Raw genomic sequence first — 13,981 nt, forward strand, 5'->3', positions numbered from 1 at the left:
GCTTCGGGAGCTCCAAACTGCAGGAGCTTCGACCGCCCCGATCACGGGAGCTCCGATCGCCCCGACTGAGGATCGCCCCGACTCGGCTCCCCCGACCGCGGGAGGAAAGGAGGAAAGAAGATATGACTTTATTGCCTTCCACCACAGTGGGGAATGGGGAGGAGCCGCTGTGGTGGATGTTTATAATAATAATAATAATAATATTTATTTATATAGCACTTTTCAACAAAACCAGTATTTGAACCAAAGTGCTTTACAAAGATTGATTAAATTAATTGAACAGATCTCGGAGCTTCACTGTGAGGGAAGGCACCCAATAGTCCACCCGAGTGGGAGCCTGCAGCCACTTTAACATTGTGCGAAGCTCGCGGTCCCATCAGCGTTGGACTGAGGGGCCGCTTCGGACGCGAAGACTCCAAACGACCAAAGTTCAGGAGACTCTGGCGATCGACCCAGCTCTGCGATGCTGTCGGCACGCCCCGGAGCTTACCGAAGGCGCCCCAAGGCATCGACCGCTGAGGTGTCCCAGCATGGTTCAGCTCCCCCGACCCGCTCCAGCGCTGCTGCAGTTCGTTCGTAGGCCGCATAGGACGAAGATGGAGGGGAAAGAAGATAAGAACCAGGTAGGACTGGGGTTAAAAATAATTTCCTTCCCCCCACCCACAGTGGGGAAAAAATGGGGTGGAAGGACGGACTGTGGGAGCGGCCATGTCCGCCATCTTGATATCAATATTTTATCAATAGTACGTAGTCGTGTGTCTTGTTGCTTTTTTTGGTATGACTTGTATGGCAAATCAAATTTATCGTATGTTGCAAAACACACTTAGCTAACAAATTTATGATTACGATTGTGTTTTTTTCTTTGCTCATTCCAGACAAGATTTGATTTGACATATCTTGGTTTGACTATTTCTGTATCCATAGAAAAACTCAAGGTTGGAGTGAGGAAATTTGGGTAGGTTTTTTTTTAAGTGAATGGAATATTTCTTTGATACAGCAATAGTCAAACTAAGATACCCATCAATGTTTACAATACTGCAATAGGATCACCAGATTTTCATCTGCATCCATTATAAATAAATGTTAGATAGGTTTCTAGTTTCTTCATTGGTAGAAATGGGGAATATTGCAAAAATCCCACTGAGAAGTGGTACAACCTAACATTTTATTTAAAGGAATAAGAGACTTCATAGGTATTCTAAATCGGCTTTTGATTCAAGTCTTCAGGAGACTACAATTGGCAATGTTATTGCCTCAGTGCACAGATGTTCCAGCTCCTTAGTTAACTAGGCATAAAATAAAATAAACTTGCTACAATGAGATTTACTCTTATGGAAATGCCAAAATATAAACAACATCACCTTCAATAAAAATCCCAACTGCAAACCCTTAGACATCATCTCTCCCAACGTCTGGGTCTAGAGCCGTATACTCTTCTGCAAACTCAGCACACGGAACTGACAATTCTGCCGGTCGTGATACAGTAACGTTCCTCCGAAAAGAAAACTGCCCGTCCCACATGAATCGGGTCTACTTGCATCATTGAATGCAGCTGATTCTAAACTACTCTCTGATGAGGCTCCGTTCAGTGAGCATTTGGGGATGAATAATAGGTATGGGATGAATAATAAGTGGGGCAGCACGGTGGCGCTGCTTGTATGGAGTTTGTACGTTCTCCCCATGGGCTTTCTTCTAGATCTTCGGTTTCCTCCCACACTCCAAAGACATGAAGGTTTGTAGGTTAATTGGCTTGGTACAATTGTAAATTGTCTCAGTGAGTGTCGGATATTGTTAGTATACAGGGATAAGTAATAAGCAAAAGGTGCAAATGCCACGGGCATCACCAGAACATGGGAAAATTCTGAACCTATCCAACAAATCTAGCAGGAATGCTTTCTTTATAACTAATTTGCAGCAGGAAGACCTCTGGAGATTTGTTTTAAAAGATCCCTCGATTCCAAACACAAATTAGGCATGTGAAACAGAGTGTGTTCCCCAGAGGAACTTTAACACTCAACTGAACAATGATTTTTGAACAACATTTTAACCTCATGTTTCCTCAATATCAGTATTTACACCTCATGTTTCCGCAATATGGATTTCACACTGTTTTAGTTGGAAATAGAAGGAAAATTGTGACCTATATACACCACAAATATTTAAAATACTTTGTTCCACATGGAACAAAGAACCTCGTGTCACAAAAATGATTTGTTTTAGTGCATTTTAAGCCAACTTTAAAAAATACATTTCGTATCAAAATTCTCTTTGGAAGAACTAAAAAATTTTCAAATACATTTCTCCGAAATGAGTTTTTGGATAAATGCTCCCAAAATGCAGCAAAATGATCAACAAGGGGCCGACTTTCAGACATTTTGATCGATCGAGTGTTGCCCAGGAATGTTGTTCCCTTTGCAGTAGCAACATTGAATATTTCATGCCAACCCAAAAAGCTTCTGGCTTCAAGATGAAGTCAAGAAAGCATTCCTTCAGTGCTGCAGAGCCGCTGCATCGGTTAGGTGGTCACAATTGAGAATTAAATTGAAATGTTGACCACTCTGTGAGTAAAGTGTTACCAATTGTGCCAAGATTTCGTTCAGCATTTGTCTGGAACAGCAACATTTCCAGCTCTGGCTTTGACAGTTGATTAACTTCTGACTCTGTCCAGAGTAGCAAGTCTGACAAACACAATCATATCTTTCTCTCCAGAGGGAGTGCAGCAAAGGTTCACCAAATCAGCAGGTTTGTTTTACAATAGATTAGGCCCATGACAGATATCATTGAAATGCACAAAATTCTAAGCAGCTCTACTGAATACATGCGGAGCTGATGTTTCCCCATAGCTGGGCATCCAGAATCAAGCCGGGTCTTAGAGCAAGCAGTTAGCCCATTCAGGAAAAAACAGAAGTGGAAACCTCTTCACCCAGAGAGTAGTGAACCTTTGAATTTACTATTCAACAAGGTTGTGGAGACTTGATCACCAGCGTTCACCGTTGTTTGTCAACAATAATAATTACTTGGATGACAATGCTAACATGGTTAGTAATTTTACAGATTACACCAGAATTTGTGGCGTAGTGGGCAGTGAAAGAAAGATTGCAAGAGGTTCTGGATGAACTGGGGAAGTGGGCCAAGGGTGGCAGATGGACTTTAGTTCAACTCAATGTGTTGCATTTTGATAAGCTAAACTATGGTAGGACTTACACAGTAAATGGGAGGGCCCTGGAGAGTATTGTAGAACAGATGGGTTCGGAGTACATGCACATAATTCCCTGTATGTGTGACACAGGTAGACAGAGTGGTAAAGGTGGTATTTGGCAACTTGCCTTCATTGGTCTGAGCATTGGATACAGTAATTGGGGCATCATGCTGCAACTGTTGTTTAGTTTTATTAGTGTCAGGAGTACTGAGCAGACACGTGCCATCGGGTTAGGCAAGGTAGGCAGTGCCTACCCGACTAAAACGAAGTGGCCATCAACCCAAAACATAACTCCATTACAAAACATAGTCTGAGGTGCTGAGTATTTCCATTTTAGATTTGCTGAATATTTACATTTGAAAGTCAGGTGCTTTTAACTTATTCAGATGAAATCACCCCTTTTTAGACAAAGCAGTAAATCCAAGGCCAATGTTTCAGAGCACAAAGTTAACTGGTCAACACATAGCAAGTTCTGGATGAAACATAGTAAACTTCAGTAAACAAGTTAAATTCACCAAACAATGATGATGACACAGGAAATCAGTTACTGGGGAAATCTGAAACCAGATACGCATTAAGGATATGACAAGTAAAGTAAAAGTGTAGTACATTATGAAATGTGATATTATAAGATACAACTTAAAGCATGACAAGACCCATAGAAGATAATTAGTGTTATCTAGTAGGATGTTAATCACCAATATGTTTATTTTTATGGTCCCCATTCTAGATTAAGTAACCAACTTTAAGTTCCACATTTATGTTGAGTTTTAAACACATTTCTACATCAGAGGTCCAGGTTTTTGTTTAAGTTCAGTAACTTAAGCACTATGTTACTGTGCCCCATATTTAGATGCTACTGTAAACATACAAAACGCACATTCTACTTCAAACTTACACATCAACGTTAACTACAAAAAGCTCAACAAGTATTTGCAGAAGAATAGAAAGAGGCGAGGGAAATAAGTAAAATGGTCACTTATGAAATGGCTTTCTGTATGAATGAGCTGGACAAGGCTGGTACATCTATACAAAGTCCATAACACAAAGTAATGGTAAGGTGCCACGTACCTTGACCCAAGGTCAGGCCCCCAACCTACAACCTCTGTTGGAGACTCCCAAGGTGTGCTGTTCTGAGTAGTCAACAACAGATGAATTGGTCTAATGATTATCACTTGAATGGTTCACTGAAAAAAAATGGACAAAGTTCGCAATTAGAAACATGACCTTGCATCACTGAACATTTATTTTTGGACCGAACACTTACAGATAAAAATCAATGGGAACCACCACCTACATCAAGCAAAACGCTCCAAGGACAGAACCGTAGGCATCAATATCTGTAAATGTCAACACTCAAACAAACAATGGGTTGTACAGTATCACTGGATAATCCATTGGAGAGGAAGTGGGAAATCAATTTTGTCAGAAGAATATGACAGGCAGAAAATCTTTCACTTAAATCCAATGCAAGTGAAAACTTACTGAGCCTGTCTATTAGCAGCATAAGATAGACACCAAAAGTAGGAGTAACTCAGTGGGACAGGCAGCATCTCTGGAGAGAAGGAATGGGTGATATTTCGGGTCGAGACCTTTCTTCAGCATAGCATAAAGTGTTTGAAGAGGAAACAATGGACTAGCTTAGAGTCATGTTACACAGATTTGCCAATTAAAGACAGTCAATGATGCAACAGTTCAGGAGTCCAGGAGTAAACAAAAATTCAGGAATTAAAATCAACCCACACTGAATGTTATACAAATGCCTGATGCAAAATCAGAACCATATCAGGTATATACTTTGCCATGACTGTCATTTCAGTCCAACAGTTAAGTGGCTACATTTTAAAAGTACTTTATAACCAATGCAAAAAGTGCTGTATTTGTGCAAATGGTATCTTATCTTTCAGCAAACTAATTTCTTCAAAGGTGTACAAAGATGCTGGTTGGTACATACCGAAGAAAGTGCTGGTAGACAATGCTGGAGAAACTCAGGGGGTGAGGCAGCATCTATGGAGCAAAGGAAATAGGCAATGTTTCGGGTCGAGACTCTTCTTCAGAAGAAAGTGCTGGAGTAACTCTGTGGGCCAGGCAGCATCTCGGGAGAAAAAGGACGGGTGGTGTTTCGGGTTGGGACCCTTCTTCAGACTGAACCAAAACATCACCCAACCTTTTCCTTCAGAGATGCTGCTTGATCTGCTAAATTAAGACACCTGGTGGCTAATTTCTTCGAATCTTGGCTAATACAGGAGCAGTAAGTAACCCTCTGGGTTGAAGTTCCACTCCATTCAATGCCTTAAGAGGGAACCTGGGGTGAGTGCAACCTAAAATGCAAAACACTCAGCTAGAAATGCTGGACATGTATCTGCGTGGATGCACACACAGAATTGGAAGGATCCAATCCGAGATTATGCGTGGACTTCTTCCCAATACCACAGGTTCCACTAAACAACAGTCTACGAGGTATCAATTTGTCAAAAGTAAGAGTCAAGCACCAGTCAGGATTTTACACGTAGCAGTGGCAAATCCAGGGGAAAATTATGCAATTCTGCACAACAGGATTAAAGATTAGAAACAGCCCCAAAGCCCTTACTAAAATAGCAAGCATTAGAACTTGAGATGACATCAGCAGATATTCTGCAATCTGTTGCTGTATGAACTTATCCAAGCCTGGCAGAGAGCCACAGACTTTTGATTGCCTCATTTAATAAGAGCACAAGCAAAGGGCACAACTGGCTAATAACTTAGTACAGTACATACAACTTTCCATGATAGACAGATTACTGACTGTGTGCAAATAAAACAAGAATCAGCAACTCCTTTTCAAAGAAGACTGATGTTTTGATCATTCAGACACACCCACAGTTCGCCCACATTATACCACCATTAGCCAGCCATCCTATCAAGCAAGAAGCATCAGCCAGAGAGGAAGTTTAAAAATAGCACATGCCACCACCTCCCACGTCACCTCCTCATCCAGTGTTTAACCAGCAGGTAGCAGATCCTTGGCCATGCAGGCACGAAAGTCCTTCATCTAAAATACACTCTCGGCTGAGTTTGGTGGCCTTAATGTATGCAGCAAAAGGAGGCAGGGATGAGCAAAACAGAAAGTAAAATTACTGCCTTGGGGTAATTTGTTGAGGTCGTATTGGGAAAGAAAGTGGAAAGAGAATCTGTGGGATGTGAGGCATCTCACTCACTCTTAAAAGCATTTCTCTCCAAGTGAAACCACCTTCTAACATGCAAGGAGTTTCCCCACATCAACATGGCAACAAGTGGTAAAGAATCAAAACAGTTCGGACCAAGAGGAAGAAACAAATGATAAAATGTTGTACTTGCACGTCCGAGCAGACAGAAACACACTGCATCCTCGCTCACTGTCTGTGCCAACATGCACAAGGGAAAGGGCTTGTGTCAAGTAGATTACCATTAGCTTCGGCTAGATCAACAGAATCCCATTATAACTGCCATTATATTTGCATTGAAACGGAATGAACGGCGAAAGGTCAAGTCAACATTCTAAATTCACTTTTGGAACCCGAGGTTTGTAACAAACGCACACACAGGTGAAGATTGAAGTCCGTCTCAAGTGTCACTTAGCTTCCATTGACCGCCAACCTAGTTATAGGTCTTGAACCAACGTGGATGGCTGTGGGTTAGAGACAGTCTCCATTCCACCATTCCCTCACTGGAATCCTAAAGGATTTGAATCACAAAATCCATTGGGATTTTGCAACAAAAGCAGGATGGTTGAGCAATTGCCCACCTACAATATTTTAATTGGTAATAAACATTTCTTGAGATTAAATCTTTGAAAAAGATTACTCTGACTACAATATGGGGGAAGATTGCATTCTTAGAAAACAGTGCGTTGTTATTTTCTCTTACACAATGTCAAATCATCCACGCGTGCATCAAGAAAGGGGAGTTGAAAATAAAATTGTATTTAGTTATCATTCTTCCCTCCACATAAATTGTGCAAGAGTGAATTTTATTCAGTACCTCAAAACTTTAGGGAGAGATGTGTGAAATCTGCAAGGGGAAATTTCAGTTACTCGAAAGCTTGTAACAAGGGAGTTGCCTCTATCGCTTTATTGATGAGGATTAACAAAAAAGATGTACACATCACGCAACATATTTCAGGAACCCTTCACAGCCCTGGGGGCTCCTACACTTTAGTCATGGCATTGTGCCAGCATAACAACAGAATATGAAAGCATTCCAACCAAAGCTGAAGCTCATTGAAACCTACAGAGTAATGAATGGCCTAGATAGAGTGGATGTGGAGAGGATGTTTCCAGTCGTAGGAGAATCTAAGACTAGAGGGCACAGCCTGAGAATAAAAAGACGAACCTTTAGAATGGAGATGAGGAGGAATTTAAGACTAAGGAGTAAGCCGTTTAGAAGTGAGACGAGGAAACACTTTTTCTCACAGAGCGTTGTGAGTGTCGAATTCTCTGCCTCAGAGGGGGATGATCAGCCATGATCACATTGAATGGCGGCGCTGGCTCGAAGGGCTGAATGGCCTACTCCTGCACCTATTGTCTATTGAATTGTTTTAGCCAGAGGGTGGTGAATATGCGGAATTCATTGCCACGGATGCCTGTGCTGGCCAAGTCATTTTTAAAGCGGAGATTGATAGGTTCTTGTGTAGTAAAGATGTCTAAGGTTACGGAGAGAAGGCAGGAGAGGGAAAAATAGATCAGCCATGATCAAATGTCAGAGCTGACTCAATGGACTGAATGGCATAATTCTGCTCCTATGTCTCTGGATCTTATTCCCAATTACAAAGCAGGCTGCTTTGCTCCAGCCCCTGCAAAACATTCAAGGAATCAACAGGCTGCGCTTAAAATGATTGATCATTAGGCTTCAACACCTTCTGCCTCAAACTGTATGCTGATTTGCAGACACAAGGAAAAACAGATGCTGGTTTACCAAAAAAAAGGCAACTCATTTGCAACCAATCACATGCGTGCCATTTGCTATCTGAGAATAAGCTTTCCAGTCCAAAACGTCGGCAGCTTTACACCAAAGCGATTTCAAACTTTCAAATACCAATGACCCTTCAACATCATATTGCTTCATAAGTCTGAATCTCAAGCACTATGGAAATTTCTGTCTTCAAGCACGAGCATTCCAATTGAATCCCTCTGGTCACCTTTTCAATCAAAATCCACTCTGCTGTAAATCAGAATAATTTTTGGAAGCGAATTATCCGAAGAAGCCCATTCACCATAGGCTGGATGCCAATGCAAGAATAATCCTTCCTTAAGTTTAGTTTAGAGGTACAGCGTGGAAACAGGGTCTTCGGCCCACTGAGTCCACGCCGACCAGTGATCCCCATACACTAACCCTATCCTACGACTACGGACAATTTACAATTTTTACTGAAGCCAATTAACCTACAAATCTGTACGTCTTTGGAATGTGGGAGGAAGCCAGAGCACCCAGGGGAAACCCACGCCATCATAGGGAGAACGTACAAACAGCACCCACAGTCAGGATTTAACCCAGGTCTCCAATGCTGTGGGGCAGCAATTCTACCGTTATGCCAACGGGCCTCCCCAAGGTGTCTCTAAGAGGCAAGGAGCCTTCTTGAACCACTCAAACCCCACTAGGAAAGAAATATCCACAAGATGTTTCTAGAGTTTCAGCAACGATAAACTTCCATGTCAGAATGATCTAGGGATTGGGAGGGGTGCCTGCAGTGGTGGTTTTCCAGTAAATTCAATTTCCAGCTCTTGGTCCTTAGTCTTGCCGTTTACGAGACACAAGTATTTTTAAGGAACCTCTTCAAGCACGGGGAGAAAGGACATTTTCAACTTCCCCCAAATCGTGAGGAGAATGCTTTCTTCAGAAAATTGGATTTTCATGTTTGTCAATAGTTTTCAAATGCACGTTCTATTCAAAGATGATCTCTCATATACGTCACGGTCACACGGATGTGTAAAGCTTGAGTATGAAGAATGCTTGCGGCTTTTAAGGGCACATTGAAAGCTCCCAAAGGAATCCCAGTAGTAACTTCCTCAGCACTGACTCTGGTCTACCCCAAATAACCCCAAATTTTCACACAGAGAGTGGTGAATCTCTGGAACTCTCTGCCACAGAGGGTAGTTGGGGCCAGTTCATTGGCTGTATTTAAGAGGGAGTTAGATGTGGCCCTTGTGGCTAAGGGGATCAGGGGGTATGGAGAGAAGGCAGGTACGGGATACTGAGTTGGATGATCAGCCATGATCATATTGAAGGGCGGTGCAGGCTCGAAGGGCCAAATGGCCTCTACTCCTGCACCTAATTTCTATGTTTCTATGTTTCTATAATTTAAGTAGTCTAGTTTTGTTTATTGTCACGTGTACTGAAGTACAGTGAAAAGTTTTTTAGTTGCATGCTATCCAGTCAGCGGAAAGACTATATATGATTACAATCAAGCCATCCATAGTTTACAGATACAGGATGAAGGGAATAACGTTTAGTGCAAGATAAAGTCCAGTAAAGTCCAATTAAAGATAGTATGAAGGTCTCCAATAATGCAGATCAGGACCGCTCTCTAGTTGGTGGTAGGCAGCTTCAGTTGCCTGAAAACAGCTGGGAAGAAACTGTATATGAATTTGGAGGTGTGCGTTTTCACACTTCTGTATCGGTTGGCTGATGGGAGACGGGGAAGAGTTGGACAAGTTGGACCGAAGGGCCAGTTTCCACGCTGTATCACCATGAGAGATGGCTAACTCAGCTGTACATAATAATAAACATTTTGGTTAAGATAAATCAATAAAACAAGGAAATAATAACAATTTTTTTTAAAGTATTTCACCAGGAACTTCAAAAATTAAAAACACAAAAGGATTGTCAAAATTGCAGCACTCACTCTGTTTTAGAGTGTTTTTTGGGGGTAAACCAGCAGAAATCATCCTGGAAAACTGACTCTCACATTACTTCAAAGGGATCCTGACAACATGATTAGGCCAAAGCCGTTTACTTAGGCCAATACCAAGAGAGATAAAAATGTTGGAGGAACTCAGCGGGTGAGGCAGCATCTATGGAGCAAAGGAATAGGTGACGTCTCGGGTCGAGACCCTCCTTCAGACTCGACCCGAAAAGTCGTCTATTCCTTTGCTCCATAGATGCTGCCTCACCCGCTGAGTTTCTCCAGCACTTTTGTCCACCTTCGATTTCCCCAGCATCTGCAGTTCTTTCTTAAACATGAGGCCAATACCATTGATGGAACAAAATCTTAAAGAACTTAACCTTAAAGAAAGCTAGATATGGGCGCTCAAAATTTACACTTTATCAGAACCAATGTCAATTAATTCTCAGTAGTGAATAGTTTGGAACCAAACTGATTTTCTTTTAAATGCTGCAATTGTAATTCTCTAACAGAAACAGCAAGACAGGTAAATATCTGGGGAAAAGTGGTAAGCTGCAATAGGTGAACAAATAGTTCTTGCAGATGAGAAAAGCTAAAAGTAAAATTATCAGTCAGCTCACAGCTACCCCAATGGTGTGCCAATTTCAGGATCCAACTGAGGTATCTAATAACTCTCACCCATGGAGAGCTGCCACTCAGATGTAGCAATGCAATGCAATCCACACTTGTGGGATTGCAAAGCAAAAAGGAGTTGTTCAGTGGTTAAGAAAAAAGCTTGCTGCCACCTGTCTAAAACATACTCCAGTAGAGGGCATCCAGTTTCATCGCTGGCCTAACCAACCACAATTGCTGCTGGACTGATGATAAAAATACACATGTACTGTTATTTCCCGATTTGATAACAATTAATCAGGAGCAAGAATCAATGATACCCTTACTGGTAGATTTGAGACAAACCTCCTCCTGCCCCTAACTTAGCAGTCAAAACATAATTTTAAACAAGCCTTATGGCATGAAGCAGCAACACCCCTCCCCATCCATGTCTGCTCCACCACTGAACTGTAGCCATTCTTGTGTATCAATGGCCTACAGCCAACCCTATGAAGCAGCGAGTATAACAACTTTGCTTACAATAATATCTCAGTGAGATCACATCCCATTCTAAACTCGTGTCTACAGGTCAACTTTATTCAATCTATCCATGCAGTTCAACATTCACATAGTATACATGGCAATTAAACAATGAATACCTTATAATTGTCTTTGTATAGTTGCCGCACATCAAAATCTGCATACTACTTTGGCAGTCACAGAAATCCCTTAATTACTCTAAAGCCACCACTTCCAAGTGTTCACTGTTTTGAACATTACAATATGTGCACAGAATCTTCCCTGATAACTCAAGCTAATCCAGTATCGGCTTTTCTGAGTACCACAACTTAAGAAGTTTACAGACCCGAATCGTCGTGGTACAACTTTAGCTTGAGCACAGAATGGTTTAATTGCAATTACCATAACAAAATGAAGATGTGGCAAAAAACTGCAGATGCTGGTTTGCACTAAAGATAGACACAAAATGCTGGAGTAACTCAGCAGGTTAGGCAGCATCTCTGGAGAAAATGGGTGACGTTTTAGGTCAAGCTTCTTCAGACAGAGAGTCAGAGGAGAGGGGGGGGGGGGGAAATCTGGTGAACCTTGTTGCATCCCCTCTATTGCGTTTATCCTTCCTTAATAGAAAGGCCAAACACTGCCCTGTATTCCAGTTGCTGACCATACAGCAAGACATCTCTGCTTTTGTACTCAAATCTTCATATCATAAGGAATAGGAGTAGAATTAGGACATTCGGCCCATCAAGTCCACTTCACCATGGCTGATTTATCTCTCCCTCCGAACCCTTCTCCTGCCTTCTCCCCATAACCTCTGTACTAATCAAGAATCCTCTTGGAAGAAAAGCTAACATTTTGTTTTCCTTATTCCTCCTCGACCGCCAAACCGGGAACGAGAATTGGAAGAGCAAATATGTAAGGAGATAGCAGATATTAGTAGTAAGCACAAGGTAGTGATTGTGGGAGATTTCAACTTTCCACACATAGACTGGGAAACACATTCTGTAAATGGGCTGGATGGGTTGGAATTTGTAAAATGTGTGCAGGATAGTTTTTTGCAGCAATACATAGAGGTACCTACTAGAGGAGGGGCAGTGCTGGACCTCCTGTTAGGAAATGAGACGGGACAGGTGGCGGAGGTATGCGTTGGGGAGCACTTCGGGTCCAGTGATCACAATACCATTAGTTTCAATATAATTATGGAGAGGGTCAGAACTGGACCTAGGGTTGAGATTTTTGATTGGAGAAAGGCTAACTTTGATGCGATGCGAGATGATTTAAAAGGAGTGAACTGGGACATTTTGTTTTATGGGAAAGATGTAGAAGAGAAATGGAGGACATTTAAAGGGGAAATTTTAAGAGTACAGAATCTTTATGTTCCTGTTCGGTTGAAAGGAAACAGTAAAAATTGGAAAGAGCCCTGGTTTTCAAGGGAAATTGGACATCTTGTTCAGAAAAAGAGGGAGATCTACAATAATTATAGGCAGCATGAAGTAAATGAGGTGCTTGAGGAGTATAAGGAATGTAAAAAGAATCTTAAGAAATAAATTAGAAAAGCTAAAAGAAGATATGAGGTCGCTTTGGCAAGTAAGGTGAAAGTAAATCCAAAGGGTTTCTACAGCTATATTAATAGCAAAAGGATAACGAGGGATAAAATTGGTCCATTGGAGAGACAGAGTGGACAGCTATCTGCAGAGCCAAAAGAGATGGGGGGAAGATATTGAACAATTTTTTTTCTTCGGTATTCACCAAGGAGAAGGATATTGAATTATGTGAGGTAAGGGAAACTAGTAGAGTAGCTATGGATACTATGAGGTTCAAAGTAAAAGAAGTACTGACACTTTTGAAAAATATAAAAGTGGATAAGTCTCCAGGTCCTGACAGGATATTCCCTAGGACATTGAGGGAAGTTAGTGTAGAAATAGCAGGGGCTATGACAGAAATATTTCAAATGTCATTAGAAACGGGAATAGTCCTCGAGGATTGGCGTACTGCGCATGTTGTTCCATTGTTTAAAAAGGGTTCTAAGAGTAAACCTAGCAATTATAGACCTGTTAGTTTGACTTCAGTGGTGGGCAAATTAATGGAAAAGATACTTAGAGATAAATATATATAAGCATCTAGATAAACATGGTCTGATTAGGAACAGTCAACATGGATTTGTGCCTGGAAGGTCATGTTTGACTAATCTTCTTGAATTTTTTGAAGAGGTTACTAGGGAAATTGACGAGGGTAAAGCAGTGGATGTTGTCTATATGGACTTTAGTAAGGCCTTTGACAAGGTTCCTCATGGAAGGTTGGTTAAGAAGGTTCAACTGTTGGGTATAAATGCAGGAATAGCAAGATGGATTCAACAGTGGCTGAATGGGAGAAGCCAGAGGGTAATGGTGGATGGGTGTTTATCGGGTTGGAGGCAGGTGACTAGTGGGGTGCCTCAGGGATCTGTGTTGGGTCCTTTGTTGTTTGTCATGTACATCAATGATCTGGATGAAGGTGTGGTAAATTGGATTAGTAAGTATGCAGATGATACCAAGATAGGGGGTGTTGTGGATAATGAAGAGGATTTCCAAAGTCTACAGAGTGATTTAGGCCATTTGGAGAAATGGGCTGAAAGATGGCAGATGGAGTTTAATGCTGATAAATGTGAGGTGCTACACCTTGGCAGGACAAATCAAAATAGGACGTACATGGTAAATGGTAGGGAATTGAAGAATACAGTTGAACAGAGGGATCTGGGTATAACCGTGCATAGTTCCTTGAAGGTGGAATCTCATATAGATAGGGTGGTAAAGAAAGCTTTTGGTATGCTAGCCTTT

General features: G+C 41.6%; 1 protein-coding gene across 1 annotated transcript in view; it reads right to left on the reverse strand.

Annotated features, from left to right (window-relative positions):
* The window catches only part of LOC129695146 (GRB10-interacting GYF protein 2-like), a 126,408-nt gene that overhangs the window by 93,540 nt on the left and 18,887 nt on the right, over positions 1-13,981 (reverse strand). The window contains exon 4 of the mRNA XM_055631912.1: positions 4,271-4,386. The gene's annotated coding sequence lies outside the window, so the exon portion shown is untranslated. The remainder of the gene's footprint in view (positions 1-4,270; positions 4,387-13,981) is intronic.

Source organism: Leucoraja erinacea, unplaced genomic scaffold, assembly GCF_028641065.1.
Source record: "Leucoraja erinacea ecotype New England unplaced genomic scaffold, Leri_hhj_1 Leri_95S, whole genome shotgun sequence".
Lineage (NCBI taxonomy): Eukaryota > Metazoa > Chordata > Chondrichthyes > Rajiformes > Rajidae > Leucoraja > Leucoraja erinaceus.